Source organism: Lepisosteus platostomus, chromosome 26 (genome assembly GCF_059453375.1).
Source record: "Lepisosteus platostomus isolate fLepPlt1 chromosome 26, fLepPlt1.hap1, whole genome shotgun sequence".
Lineage (NCBI taxonomy): Eukaryota > Metazoa > Chordata > Actinopteri > Semionotiformes > Lepisosteidae > Lepisosteus > Lepisosteus platostomus.
Window position 1 is genome coordinate 3,518,434 of NC_142636.1, and position 13,238 is coordinate 3,531,671.

The following is a 13,238-nucleotide window of genomic DNA, read 5'->3' on the forward strand; positions in this document are numbered from 1 at the left end:
GATCAATAACCGCACTGGAAAAATGTGGGAAAGAAAGGGCGAAAAGCGACTCTTCAACATGTGGAAATATCTTCCTGAGCGGAGCCCTCTTCTCGAAGCTCAACACTCTGCAAGAGTCACTTCTCCCAACTTGCGCCCGCAGGTTTCCGTAGTGTGCCTGCAAAGAGCCATCCGCTTGAGACAGGTGCACCTCCCGATTTCATTGAACTAAGCTAGATGCACAATTTCTAATGCAGCCTTCATCACAATAGACAGTTCATTTCTCGAAAGCTTGTCGTAAAAAAAGGAAACAAAGAACGAAAACGTATAGCTGACAATCTTCTGAAGATGCAGATTCAGCTTTGGGGAAATGGACATTTTATGTATGCAGATGCTTTTCAAGCGCTGGTTTTAGAACGTCGCTGTGCTTCCAGCATCCTTTTCAGCCTTCTAAACTGGCTACCGAGGTGCCGATCACATTGTAAAGCGGTTGAGAGGCCGGAGCTGCTCAAACCGCTCTTGCCGTTTCCCATCAATCAAAAGCACTATGTTGTTTCTTTGTATGGAAAGCTTTTCAAGTCTGGCATCGACACGCACCTTTCCTGAAACGTCCAAAAGGTGAATGCTTCGCAAAGAAATCCAGTCTACCTTCAGGGGGCATGATGTTGAAATCGGAATGAGCCCTGGGTGGGCTTGAAGCAGCAGCTGTTCAGTTAACAGCTGCACAGAAACGCACCCCGCTTGCTTTGTATCATTCGCAAGTTTCTGGTTAAAGAGTAAAAAAGGCTGGAATTCTTCTGCCAGCCGGCAGGATTTCTTCTGCACTCACCCAGAAAAGCCAAGAATTGTATTTCATCTTTCGCAAGCTGTATTTTCCAGGAGGAGAATGAATACTTGCATTAAACTGAATCAAGCCGACAGAGACGCACAGCCGTTGTTTTTCTCCATGGGAAGTTTTTCGTTAAGGAAAAACACCGTTGTCATTTTCTTGCCAGCCGGCGGTATTTCTTGTGCAGCGATGAGCCAGATTTGTATTTCGTATTTCGCAAGTTGTGTGAATTTCTTGAAGTTGAAAGTGAATTCGCTCCAGAAAAGAAATGTCCAGTCGCATGAAAGCCGTGGCTGTTTGTTAAACCGCAGGACCTGAGCTTGCGTTCTGTTTCTCATGGCGTTCGCAAAGGCGATTCCTGCCTTTAAAACTGCTGTGACTGCGACTGAAAGTGGCGTGTGGCGCAGCTTCTAAAGTCTTGTTGACGCTCCTCGATGTTGCTTTCTCTCTGCCTAAGGAAGTTCGATTGTCGCGTCGGAACGGGGAGACCTAATCCTTCCAGCTTTAAGCCACCCTTCAGTCTTCTGAAGGGTGTCCGAGTGGTAGCATGTCGTTTGGCTTTTTTTTGGGGGGAAGCGGAGAGCGACATTGAAAAAGGTTACCGCCGCCGCCTCGCCCTCCGTGTTAAATGATCGCAAGCCGGCGGCGGCGGCGCTCCCTGTAGTCGTGGCCGAGCGGTTAAGGCGATGGGCTAGAAAGCCATTGGGGTCTCCCCGCGTCGGCTCGAATCCTGCCCACTACGGCGCCCTTCTCCTGTCGCTTCGGCCTGCCCAGAAAAAGGCGGAGTGCCGTTTCTCTCTTCCTGCTTCTTGTACAAACGCTAAATCGCTTGGACCTGCTGCCTTGGAAGTAATGTCTTCAACATCCACCAGTGACATTTCACAGCTGGAAGCACACAGCCACGCTTTTGGCATTGGCATGTCTTTTGCGCCCTACTTCCAGCCTTTGAAGACCTAATTATTCAAACTGAAAGAACCGGCTGAATGAGTGTTTGCAGTGCACCAGGAGGAGCAGGGACCATAGCATTGGAGGGGTGAGGATGGCGCAGATGGAAACGTTTTCATGCGCTCCTCTGGGAGGAATGAAAAGAAAAGACGAAACCGGAAACAGTAGTAGCCGCAAGAGGAAGTGTCTTCAAGCGCCAAGCAAGCGCTCCTCGTTAGTATAGTGGTGCGTATCCCCGCCTGTCACGTGGGAGACCAGGGATGGATTGCTTGACGGCGAGCCAGGTTGCTTTTCTCCCATCAGATTCCAACCGCTAATGCTAACGCAGTGTGTGGGAGCTTACATGCTTTTCCTTTCCCGTCTTTTTCGGACGACTATTCCAAAGGGGTAACCTGAAGGAATAGGGGCCTGAAGACACGAGGCATTCTTAAACCAGCACTGGGCTGCACGGCCTTCTGTTGTGATCAGGTTATATTCGAGTCAAAAAGCCAGAGCATCCGCTTCCATCCTATGGAGCACGAGCTAAATCGGAAGAGGCAGGGGATACACCTACGCCTATCGGCGCACGTTCCCTGCGTCAGGCTGCTTCACCCATTTGCACCCGACTGGAGACGGCACTGAGCAAGCTTTTTGTCAGGAGTGGGATTCGAACCCACGCCTCCAGGGGAGACTGCGACCTGAACGCAGCGCCTTAGACCGCTCGGCCATCCTGACGCGGGCCCCCTGTCCCGGGGCGGTCTGATGAGCCACCGCGATCCCACTACGCTCCTCGAGTATCGCACTGTTATTAATACTACAGTGTGACTCCAGCATTAAAATGTTTGGAAAATGTGTCGGCTTTTATAATCCAGTGTAGAGCAGCATGTGATGATTTGTGCTACAACACCAAGCGCTCAAAGTGACGTCTGCGTTTGTCGTTGAAACTTTCAACTCTTTCATCACTTATGTAGGAAATAAAAAGAGCAGTTGTGCGCCACACGCAGAGAGGCCGTCAGCAGAGTGGCGCAGCGGAAGCGTGCTGGGCCCATAACCCAGAGGTCGATGGATCGAAACCATCCTCTGCTACGTGTGTCCTATGCACGATTCATAAGCATGCCATTGGGTTAGCAAAGTGCCTTCAAATAGTCTGCATCTCCCTTTCTTTAAATTCTGTCCTGAGTTTCTCTCTCGTGTGTGTTTGTGCAAGCTTGACACTTGCGGGACTCTTTAATCTTCACCAATACGGAGATGACCAAATGTGTCTTCGGTTGTTCTGAGGTCTTTGATAGTTTCTTTGAAAGCTTCAACTGAACCTCGAAATCGAAGCAGTTATGTTTATATTGATTTCTCGCTGTAATCATTACGAACCAGGAACAGCCAGCACACTCGGTCGCATTAGTAATTATGTCACGTCTCTACTTAGCAGAGCATTCAAAGGCCCACTGGAAGTAGTAAAGCACTAAAACACTGCAAAACTGAACTCGGGAAAATCATACTGGGAGCTCTGAGCGATGTCTGCATCCAAGCCATCCAATACGGACTCTGAAACCTTGGAATATCAACACTATGATGCGCTACCTTTTACCTGGAGCAAAACGATGGAATTAGAAGAATGCTTACCGCAGGATACAACTGTGCCGCTGTTATTTGGAGCACGGTTTTCACTTGCATGAAAACTACAGCAGAACGTAGAAGGATGATCACTGAGGAGTCCATGCGGGCATGCTGAGGAGATTGTAGGTCGTACATTTCAATGATTACTGACATTTGCGCTGCTGGAGGTACAGTAATCAACAAAGAACAGGGTGTGCTACTCTCGAATCCGGTCAGCACATGATGAAAAGCCAGGAAGTATACCTTGTCAAATTGCCGTCAACAGGGACAAGTTAACCACCAGCTCCACCGGCGCCCGGCTAGCTCAGTCGGTAGAGCATGAGACTCTTAATCTCAGGGTCGTGGGTTCGAGCCCCACGTTGGGCGGTGCCCGTCTCCTTATTAACAAAGTTTCCCGCTCATCCTTGAACCTCTTACACCTCGATGGTACCGAGCACTGCGTTTTAATGCACAGGTGTGATCAAACCGAGATGAAAAGGGCGTATCTAGCTCCTTGCCCGAGAGATAAATCAAGGGTTCCGCAGATAATCCCTTGGCTCCGGTCACCCGGACGCAGATAGGAGCTGCAGCCATCATAACTTGTATGAAAACTAAGAAGAGCTCCTGTCTATTTACAGTTTCATTTACTCTAGCGTTTCCTTAAACATTGCGTGTACGAAGGCTAAGAAATTGGAGAGCTATTCTAATACAATAACTATTAGGAATCTTTTCGGCATAACAGTTTCACTGTGATTTTGCAGGTAACACGTACGTTGGGAAAACATTTTGAACGCGATCAATAACCGCACTGGAAAAATGTGGGAAAGAAAGGGCGAAAAGCGACTCTTCAACATGTGGAAATATCTTCCTGAGCGGAGCCCTCTTCTCGAAGCTCAACACTCTGCAAGAGTCACTTCTCCCAACTTGCGCCCGCAGGTTTCCGTAGTGTGCCTGCAAAGAGCCATCCGCTTGAGACAGGTGCACCTCCCGATTTCATTGAACTAAGCTAGATGCACAATTTCTAATGCAGCCTTCATCACAATAGACAGTTCATTTCTCGAAAGCTTGTCGTAAAAAAAGGAAACAAAGAACGAAAACGTATAGCTGACAATCTTCTGAAGATGCAGATTCAGCTTTGGGGAAATGGACATTTTATGTATGCAGATGCTTTTCAAGCGCTGGTTTTAGAACGTCGCTGTGCTTCCAGCATCCTTTTCAGCCTTCTAAACTGGCTACCGAGGTGCCGATCACATTGTAAAGCGGTTGAGAGGCCGGAGCTGCTCAAACCGCTCTTGCCGTTTCCCATCAATCAAAAGCACTATGTTGTTTCTTTGTATGGAAAGCTTTTCAAGTCTGGCATCGACACGCACCTTTCCTGAAACGTCCAAAAGGTGAATGCTTCGCAAAGAAATCCAGTCTACCTTCAGGGGGCATGATGTTGAAATCGGAATGAGCCCTGGGTGGGCTTGAAGCAGCAGCTGTTCAGTTAACAGCTGCACAGAAACGCACCCCGCTTGCTTTGTATCATTCGCAAGTTTCTGGTTAAAGAGTAAAAAAGGCTGGAATTCTTCTGCCAGCCGGCAGGATTTCTTCTGCACTCACCCAGAAAAGCCAAGAATTGTATTTCATCTTTCGCAAGCTGTATTTTCCAGGAGGAGAATGAATACTTGCATTAAACTGAATCAAGCCGACAGAGACGCACAGCCGTTGTTTTTCTCCATGGGAAGTTTTTCGTTAAGGAAAAACACCGTTGTCATTTTCTTGCCAGCCGGCGGTATTTCTTGTGCAGCGATGAGCCAGATTTGTATTTCGTATTTCGCAAGTTGTGTGAATTTCTTGAAGTTGAAAGTGAATTCGCTCCAGAAAAGAAATGTCCAGTCGCATGAAAGCCGTGGCTGTTTGTTAAACCGCAGGACCTGAGCTTGCGTTCTGTTTCTCATGGCGTTCGCAAAGGCGATTCCTGCCTTTAAAACTGCTGTGACTGCGACTGAAAGTGGCGTGTGGCGCAGCTTCTAAAGTCTTGTTGACGCTCCTCGATGTTGCTTTCTCTCTGCCTAAGGAAGTTCGATTGTCGCGTCGGAACGGGGAGACCTAATCCTTCCAGCTTTAAGCCACCCTTCAGTCTTCTGAAGGGTGTCCGAGTGGTAGCATGTCGTTTGGCTTTTTTTTGGGGGGAAGCGGAGAGCGACATTGAAAAAGGTTACCGCCGCCGCCTCGCCCTCCGTGTTAAATGATCGCAAGCCGGCGGCGGCGGCGCTCCCTGTAGTCGTGGCCGAGCGGTTAAGGCGATGGGCTAGAAAGCCATTGGGGTCTCCCCGCGTCGGCTCGAATCCTGCCCACTACGGCGCCCTTCTCCTGTCGCTTCGGCCTGCCCAGAAAAAGGCGGAGTGCCGTTTCTCTCTTCCTGCTTCTTGTACAAACGCTAAATCGCTTGGACCTGCTGCCTTGGAAGTAATGTCTTCAACATCCACCAGTGACATTTCACAGCTGGAAGCACACAGCCACGCTTTTGGCATTGGCATGTCTTTTGCGCCCTACTTCCAGCCTTTGAAGACCTAATTATTCAAACTGAAAGAACCGGCTGAATGAGTGTTTGCAGTGCACCAGGAGGAGCAGGGACCATAGCATTGGAGGGGTGAGGATGGCGCAGATGGAAACGTTTTCATGCGCTCCTCTGGGAGGAATGAAAAGAAAAGACGAAACCGGAAACAGTAGTAGCCGCAAGAGGAAGTGTCTTCAAGCGCCAAGCAAGCGCTCCTCGTTAGTATAGTGGTGCGTATCCCCGCCTGTCACGTGGGAGACCAGGGATGGATTGCTTGACGGCGAGCCAGGTTGCTTTTCTCCCATCAGATTCCAACCGCTAATGCTAACGCAGTGTGTGGGAGCTTACATGCTTTTCCTTTCCCGTCTTTTTCGGACGACTATTCCAAAGGGGTAACCTGAAGGAATAGGGGCCTGAAGACACGAGGCATTCTTAAACCAGCACTGGGCTGCACGGCCTTCTGTTGTGATCAGGTTATATTCGAGTCAAAAAGCCAGAGCATCCGCTTCCATCCTATGGAGCACGAGCTAAATCGGAAGAGGCAGGGGATACACCTACGCCTATCGGCGCACGTTCCCTGCGTCAGGCTGCTTCACCCATTTGCACCCGACTGGAGACGGCACTGAGCAAGCTTTTTGTCAGGAGTGGGATTCGAACCCACGCCTCCAGGGGAGACTGCGACCTGAACGCAGCGCCTTAGACCGCTCGGCCATCCTGACGCGGGCCCCCTGTCCCGGGGCGGTCTGATGAGCCACCGCGATCCCACTACGCTCCTCGAGTATCGCACTGTTATTAATACTACAGTGTGACTCCAGCATTAAAATGTTTGGAAAATGTGTCGGCTTTTATAATCCAGTGTAGAGCAGCATGTGATGATTTGTGCTACAACACCAAGCGCTCAAAGTGACGTCTGCGTTTGTCGTTGAAACTTTCAACTCTTTCATCACTTATGTAGGAAATAAAAAGAGCAGTTGTGCGCCACACGCAGAGAGGCCGTCAGCAGAGTGGCGCAGCGGAAGCGTGCTGGGCCCATAACCCAGAGGTCGATGAATCGAAACCATCCTCTGCTACGTGTGTCCTATGCACGATTCATAAGCATGCCATTGGGTTAGCAAAGTGCCTTCAAATAGTCTGCATCTCCCTTTCTTTAAATTCTGTCCTGAGTTTCTCTCTCGTGTGTGTTTGTGCAAGCTTGACACTTGCGGGACTCTTTAATCTTCACCAATACGGAGATGACCAAATGTGTCTTCGGTTGTTCTGAGGTCTTTGATAGTTTCTTTGAAAGCTTCAACTGAACCTCGAAATCGAAGCAGTTATGTTTATATTGATTTCTCGCTGTAATCATTACGAACCAGGAACAGCCAGCACACTCGGTCGCATTAGTAATTATGTCACGTCTCTACTTAGCAGAGCATTCAAAGGCCCACTGGAAGTAGTAAAGCACTAAAACACTGCAAAACTGAACTCGGGAAAATCATACTGGGAGCTCTGAGCGATGTCTGCATCCAAGCCATCCAATACGGACTCTGAAACCTTGGAATATCAACACTATGATGCGCTACCTTTTACCTGGAGCAAAACGATGGAATTAGAAGAATGCTTACCGCAGGATACAACTGTGCCGCTGTTATTTGGAGCACGGTTTTCACTTGCATGAAAACTACAGCAGAACGTAGAAGGATGATCACTGAGGAGTCCACGCGGGCATGCTGAGGAGATTGTAGGTCGTACATTTCAATGATTACTGACATTTGCGCTGCTGGAGGTACAGTAATCAACAAAGAACAGGGTGTGCTACTCTCGAATCCGGTCAGCACATGATGAAAAGCCAGGAAGTATACCTTGTCAAATTGCCGTCAACAGGGACAAGTTAACCACCAGCTCCACCGGCGCCCGGCTAGCTCAGTCGGTAGAGCATGAGACTCTTAATCTCAGGGTCGTGGGTTCGAGCCCCACGTTGGGCGGTGCCCGTCTCCTTATTAACAAAGTTTCCCGCTCATCCTTGAACCTCTTACACCTCGATGGTACCGAGCACTGCGTTTTAATGCACAGGTGTGATCAAACCGAGATGAAAAGGGCGTATCTAGCTCCTTGCCCGAGAGATAAATCAAGGGTTCCGCAGATAATCCCTTGGCTCCGGTCACCCGGACGCAGATAGGAGCTGCAGCCATCATAACTTGTATGAAAACTAAGAAGAGCTCCTGTCTATTTACAGTTTCATTTACTCTAGCGTTTCCTTAAACATTGCGTGTACGAAGGCTAAGAAATTGGAGAGCTATTCTAATACAATAACTATTAGGAATCTTTTCGGCATAACAGTTTCACTGTGATTTTGCAGGTAACACGTACGTTGGGAAAACATTTTGAACGCGATCAATAACCGCACTGGAAAAATGTGGGAAAGAAAGGGCGAAAAGCGACTCTTCAACATGTGGAAATATCTTCCTGAGCGGAGCCCTCTTCTCGAAGCTCAACACTCTGCAAGAGTCACTTCTCCCAACTTGCGCCCGCAGGTTTCCGTAGTGTGCCTGCAAAGAGCCATCCGCTTGAGACAGGTGCACCTCCCGATTTCATTGAACTAAGCTAGATGCACAATTTCTAATGCAGCCTTCATCACAATAGACAGTTCATTTCTCGAAAGCTTGTCGTAAAAAAAGGAAACAAAGAACGAAAACGTATAGCTGACAATCTTCTGAAGATGCAGATTCAGCTTTGGGGAAATGGACATTTTATGTATGCAGATGCTTTTCAAGCGCTGGTTTTAGAACGTCGCTGTGCTTCCAGCATCCTTTTCAGCCTTCTAAACTGGCTACCGAGGTGCCGATCACATTGTAAAGCGGTTGAGAGGCCGGAGCTGCTCAAACCGCTCTTGCCGTTTCCCATCAATCAAAAGCACTATGTTGTTTCTTTGTATGGAAAGCTTTTCAAGTCTGGCATCGACACGCACCTTTCCTGAAACGTCCAAAAGGTGAATGCTTCGCAAAGAAATCCAGTCTACCTTCAGGGGGCATGATGTTGAAATCGGAATGAGCCCTGGGTGGGCTTGAAGCAGCAGCTGTTCAGTTAACAGCTGCACAGAAACGCACCCCGCTTGCTTTGTATCATTCGCAAGTTTCTGGTTAAAGAGTAAAAAAGGCTGGAATTCTTCTGCCAGCCGGCAGGATTTCTTCTGCACTCACCCAGAAAAGCCAAGAATTGTATTTCATCTTTCGCAAGCTGTATTTTCCAGGAGGAGAATGAATACTTGCATTAAACTGAATCAAGCCGACAGAGACGCACAGCCGTTGTTTTTCTCCATGGGAAGTTTTTCGTTAAGGAAAAACACCGTTGTCATTTTCTTGCCAGCCGGCGGTATTTCTTGTGCAGCGATGAGCCAGATTTGTATTTCGTATTTCGCAAGTTGTGTGAATTTCTTGAAGTTGAAAGTGAATTCGCTCCAGAAAAGAAATGTCCAGTCGCATGAAAGCCGTGGCTGTTTGTTAAACCGCAGGACCTGAGCTTGCGTTCTGTTTCTCATGGCGTTCGCAAAGGCGATTCCTGCCTTTAAAACTGCTGTGACTGCGACTGAAAGTGGCGTGTGGCGCAGCTTCTAAAGTCTTGTTGACGCTCCTCGATGTTGCTTTCTCTCTGCCTAAGGAAGTTCGATTGTCGCGTCGGAACGGGGAGACCTAATCCTTCCAGCTTTAAGCCACCCTTCAGTCTTCTGAAGGGTGTCCGAGTGGTAGCATGTCGTTTGGCTTTTTTTTGGGGGGAAGCGGAGAGCGACATTGAAAAAGGTTACCGCCGCCGCCTCGCCCTCCGTGTTAAATGATCGCAAGCCGGCGGCGGCGGCGCTCCCTGTAGTCGTGGCCGAGCGGTTAAGGCGATGGGCTAGAAAGCCATTGGGGTCTCCCCGCGTCGGCTCGAATCCTGCCCACTACGGCGCCCTTCTCCTGTCGCTTCGGCCTGCCCAGAAAAAGGCGGAGTGCCGTTTCTCTCTTCCTGCTTCTTGTACAAACGCTAAATCGCTTGGACCTGCTGCCTTGGAAGTAATGTCTTCAACATCCACCAGTGACATTTCACAGCTGGAAGCACACAGCCACGCTTTTGGCATTGGCATGTCTTTTGCGCCCTACTTCCAGCCTTTGAAGACCTAATTATTCAAACTGAAAGAACCGGCTGAATGAGTGTTTGCAGTGCACCAGGAGGAGCAGGGACCATAGCATTGGAGGGGTGAGGATGGCGCAGATGGAAACGTTTTCATGCGCTCCTCTGGGAGGAATGAAAAGAAAAGACGAAACCGGAAACAGTAGTAGCCGCAAGAGGAAGTGTCTTCAAGCGCCAAGCAAGCGCTCCTCGTTAGTATAGTGGTGCGTATCCCCGCCTGTCACGTGGGAGACCAGGGATGGATTGCTTGACGGCGAGCCAGGTTGCTTTTCTCCCATCAGATTCCAACCGCTAATGCTAACGCAGTGTGTGGGAGCTTACATGCTTTTCCTTTCCCGTCTTTTTCGGACGACTATTCCAAAGGGGTAACCTGAAGGAATAGGGGCCTGAAGACACGAGGCATTCTTAAACCAGCACTGGGCTGCACGGCCTTCTGTTGTGATCAGGTTATATTCGAGTCAAAAAGCCAGAGCATCCGCTTCCATCCTATGGAGCACGAGCTAAATCGGAAGAGGCAGGGGATACACCTACGCCTATCGGCGCACGTTCCCTGCGTCAGGCTGCTTCACCCATTTGCACCCGACTGGAGACGGCACTGAGCAAGCTTTTTGTCAGGAGTGGGATTCGAACCCACGCCTCCAGGGGAGACTGCGACCTGAACGCAGCGCCTTAGACCGCTCGGCCATCCTGACGCGGGCCCCCTGTCCCGGGGCGGTCTGATGAGCCACCGCGATCCCACTACGCTCCTCGAGTATCGCACTGTTATTAATACTACAGTGTGACTCCAGCATTAAAATGTTTGGAAAATGTGTCGGCTTTTATAATCCAGTGTAGAGCAGCATGTGATGATTTGTGCTACAACACTAAGCGCTCAAAGTGACGTCTGCGTTTGTCGTTGAAACTTTCAACTCTTTCATCACTTATGTAGGAAATAAAAAGAGCAGTTGTGCGCCACACGCAGAGAGGCCGTCAGCAGAGTGGCGCAGCGGTAGCGTGCTGGGCCCATAACCCAGAGGTCGATGGATCGACATCATCCTTTGCTACATGTGTCCTATGCACGATTCATAAGCATGCCATTGGGTTAGCAAAGTGCCTTCAAATAGTCTGCATCTCCCTTTCTTTAAATTCTGTCCTGAGTTTCTCTCTCGTGTGTGTTTGTGCAAGCTTGACACTTGCGGGACTCTTTAATCTTCACCAATACGGAGATGACCAAATGTGTCTTTGGTTGTTCTGAGGTCTTTGATAGTTTCTTTGAAAGCTTCAACTGAACCTCGAAATCGAAGCAGTTATGTCTATATTGATTTCTCGCGTTAATCATTACGAACCAGGAACAGCCAGCACACTCGGTCGCATTAGTAATTATGTCACGTCTCTACTTAGCAGAGCATTCAAAGGCCCACTGGAAGTAGTAAAGCACTAAAACACTGCAAAACTGAACTCGGGAAAATCATACTGGGAGCTCTGAGCGATGTCTGCATCCAAGCCATCCAATACGGACTCTGAAACCTTGGAATATCAACACTATGATGCGCTACCTTTTACCTGGAGCAAAACGATGGAATTAGAAGAATGCTTACCGCAGGATACAACTGTGCCGCTGTTATTTGGAGCCCGGTTTTCACTTGCATGAAAACTACAGCAGAACGTAGAAGGATGATCACTGAGGAGTCCACGCGGGCATGCTGAGGAGATTGTAGGTCGTACATTTCAATGATTACTGACATTTGCGCTGCTGGAGGTACAGTAATCAACAAAGAACAGGGTGTGCTACTCTCGAATCCGGTCAGCACATGATGAAAAGCCAGGAAGTATACCTTGTCAAATTGCCGTCAACAGGGACAAGTTAACCACCAGCTCCACCGGCGCCCGGCTAGCTCAGTCGGTAGAGCATGAGACTCTTAATCTCAGGGTCGTGGGTTCGAGCCCCACGTTGGGTGGTGCCCGTCTCCTTATTAACAAAGTTTCCCGCTCATCCTTGAACCTCTTACACCTCGATGGTACCGAGCACTGCGTTTTAATGCACAGGTGTGATCAAACCGAGATGAAAAGGGCGTATCTAGCTCCTTGCCCGAGAGATAAATCAAAGGTTCCGCAGATAATCCCTTGGCTCCGGTCACCCGGACGCAGATAGGAGCTGCAGCCATCATAACTTGTATGAAAACTAAGAAGAGCTCCTGTCTATTTACAGTTTCATTTACTCTAGCGTTTCCTTAAACATTGCGTGTACGAAGGCTAAGAAATTGGAGAGCTATTCTAATACAATAACTATTAGGAATCTTTTCGGCATAACAGTTTCACTGTGATTTTGCAGGTAACACGTACATTGGGAAAACATTTTGAACGCGATCAATAACCGCACTGGAAAAATGTGGGAAAGAAAGGGCGAAAAGCGACTCTTCAACATGTGGAAATATCTTCCTGAGCGGAGCCCTCTTCTCGAAGCTCAACACTCTGCAAGAGTCACTTCTCCCAACTTGCGCCCGCAGGTTTCCGTAGTGTGCCTGCAAAGAGCCATCCGCTTGAGACAGGTGCACCTCCCGATTTCATTGAACTAAGCTAGATGCACAATTTCTAATGCAGCCTTCATCACAATAGACAGTTCATTTCTCGAAAGCTTGTCATAAAAAAAGGAAACAAAGAACGAAAACGTATAGCTGACAATCTTCTGAAGATGCAGATTCATCTTTGGGGAAATGGACATTTTATGTATGCAGATGCTTTTCAAGCGCTGGTTTTAGAACGTCGCTGTGCTTCCAGCATCCTTTTCAGCCTTCTAAACTGGCTACCGAGGTGCCGATCACATTGTAAAGCGGTTGAGAGGCCGGAGCTGCTCAAACCGCTCTTGCCGTTTCCCATCAATCAAAAGCACTATGTTGTTTCTTTGTATGGAAAGCTTTTCAAGTCTGGCATCGACACGCACCTTTCCTGAAACGTCCAAAAGGTGAATGCTTCGCAAAGAAATCCAGTCTACCTTCAGGGGGCATGATGTTGAAATCGGAATGAGCCCTGGGTGGGCTTGAAGCAGCAGCTGTTCAGTTAACAGCTGCACAGAAACGCACCCCGCTTGCTTTGTATCATTCGCAAGTTTCTGGTTAAAGAGTAAAAAAGGCTGGAATTCTTCTGCCAGCCGGCAGGATTTCTTCTGCACTCACCCAGAAAAGCCAAGAATTGTATTTCATCTTTCGCAAGCTGTATTTTCCAGGAGGAGAATGAATACTTGCATTA

The 13,238-nt window shown here is 48.7% G+C and overlaps 6 non-coding genes across 6 annotated transcripts; 3 read left to right on the forward strand and 3 right to left on the reverse strand.

Moving 5' to 3' along the window:
• Nucleotides 1-2,384: 2,384 nt before the first annotated feature.
• On the reverse strand, nucleotides 2,385-2,467 carry trnal-cag (transfer RNA leucine (anticodon CAG)). The gene has a single exon. It is a non-coding gene; the product is annotated as a tRNA-Leu (tRNA).
• Nucleotides 2,468-3,639: 1,172 nt separating this feature from the next.
• Nucleotides 3,640-3,712, forward strand: trnak-cuu (transfer RNA lysine (anticodon CUU)). The gene has a single exon. It is a non-coding gene; the product is annotated as a tRNA-Lys (tRNA).
• A 2,791-nt stretch (nucleotides 3,713-6,503) lies between these two features.
• trnal-cag (transfer RNA leucine (anticodon CAG)) lies at nucleotides 6,504-6,586 on the reverse strand. The gene has a single exon. It is a non-coding gene; the product is annotated as a tRNA-Leu (tRNA).
• Nucleotides 6,587-7,758: 1,172 nt separating this feature from the next.
• trnak-cuu (transfer RNA lysine (anticodon CUU)) lies at nucleotides 7,759-7,831 on the forward strand. The gene has a single exon. It is a non-coding gene; the product is annotated as a tRNA-Lys (tRNA).
• A 2,791-nt stretch (nucleotides 7,832-10,622) lies between these two features.
• Nucleotides 10,623-10,705, reverse strand: trnal-cag (transfer RNA leucine (anticodon CAG)). Its single transcript has one exon. It is a non-coding gene; the product is annotated as a tRNA-Leu (tRNA).
• A 1,172-nt stretch (nucleotides 10,706-11,877) lies between these two features.
• trnak-cuu (transfer RNA lysine (anticodon CUU)) lies at nucleotides 11,878-11,950 on the forward strand. The gene has a single exon. It is a non-coding gene; the product is annotated as a tRNA-Lys (tRNA).
• Nucleotides 11,951-13,238: the final 1,288 nt, after the last annotated feature.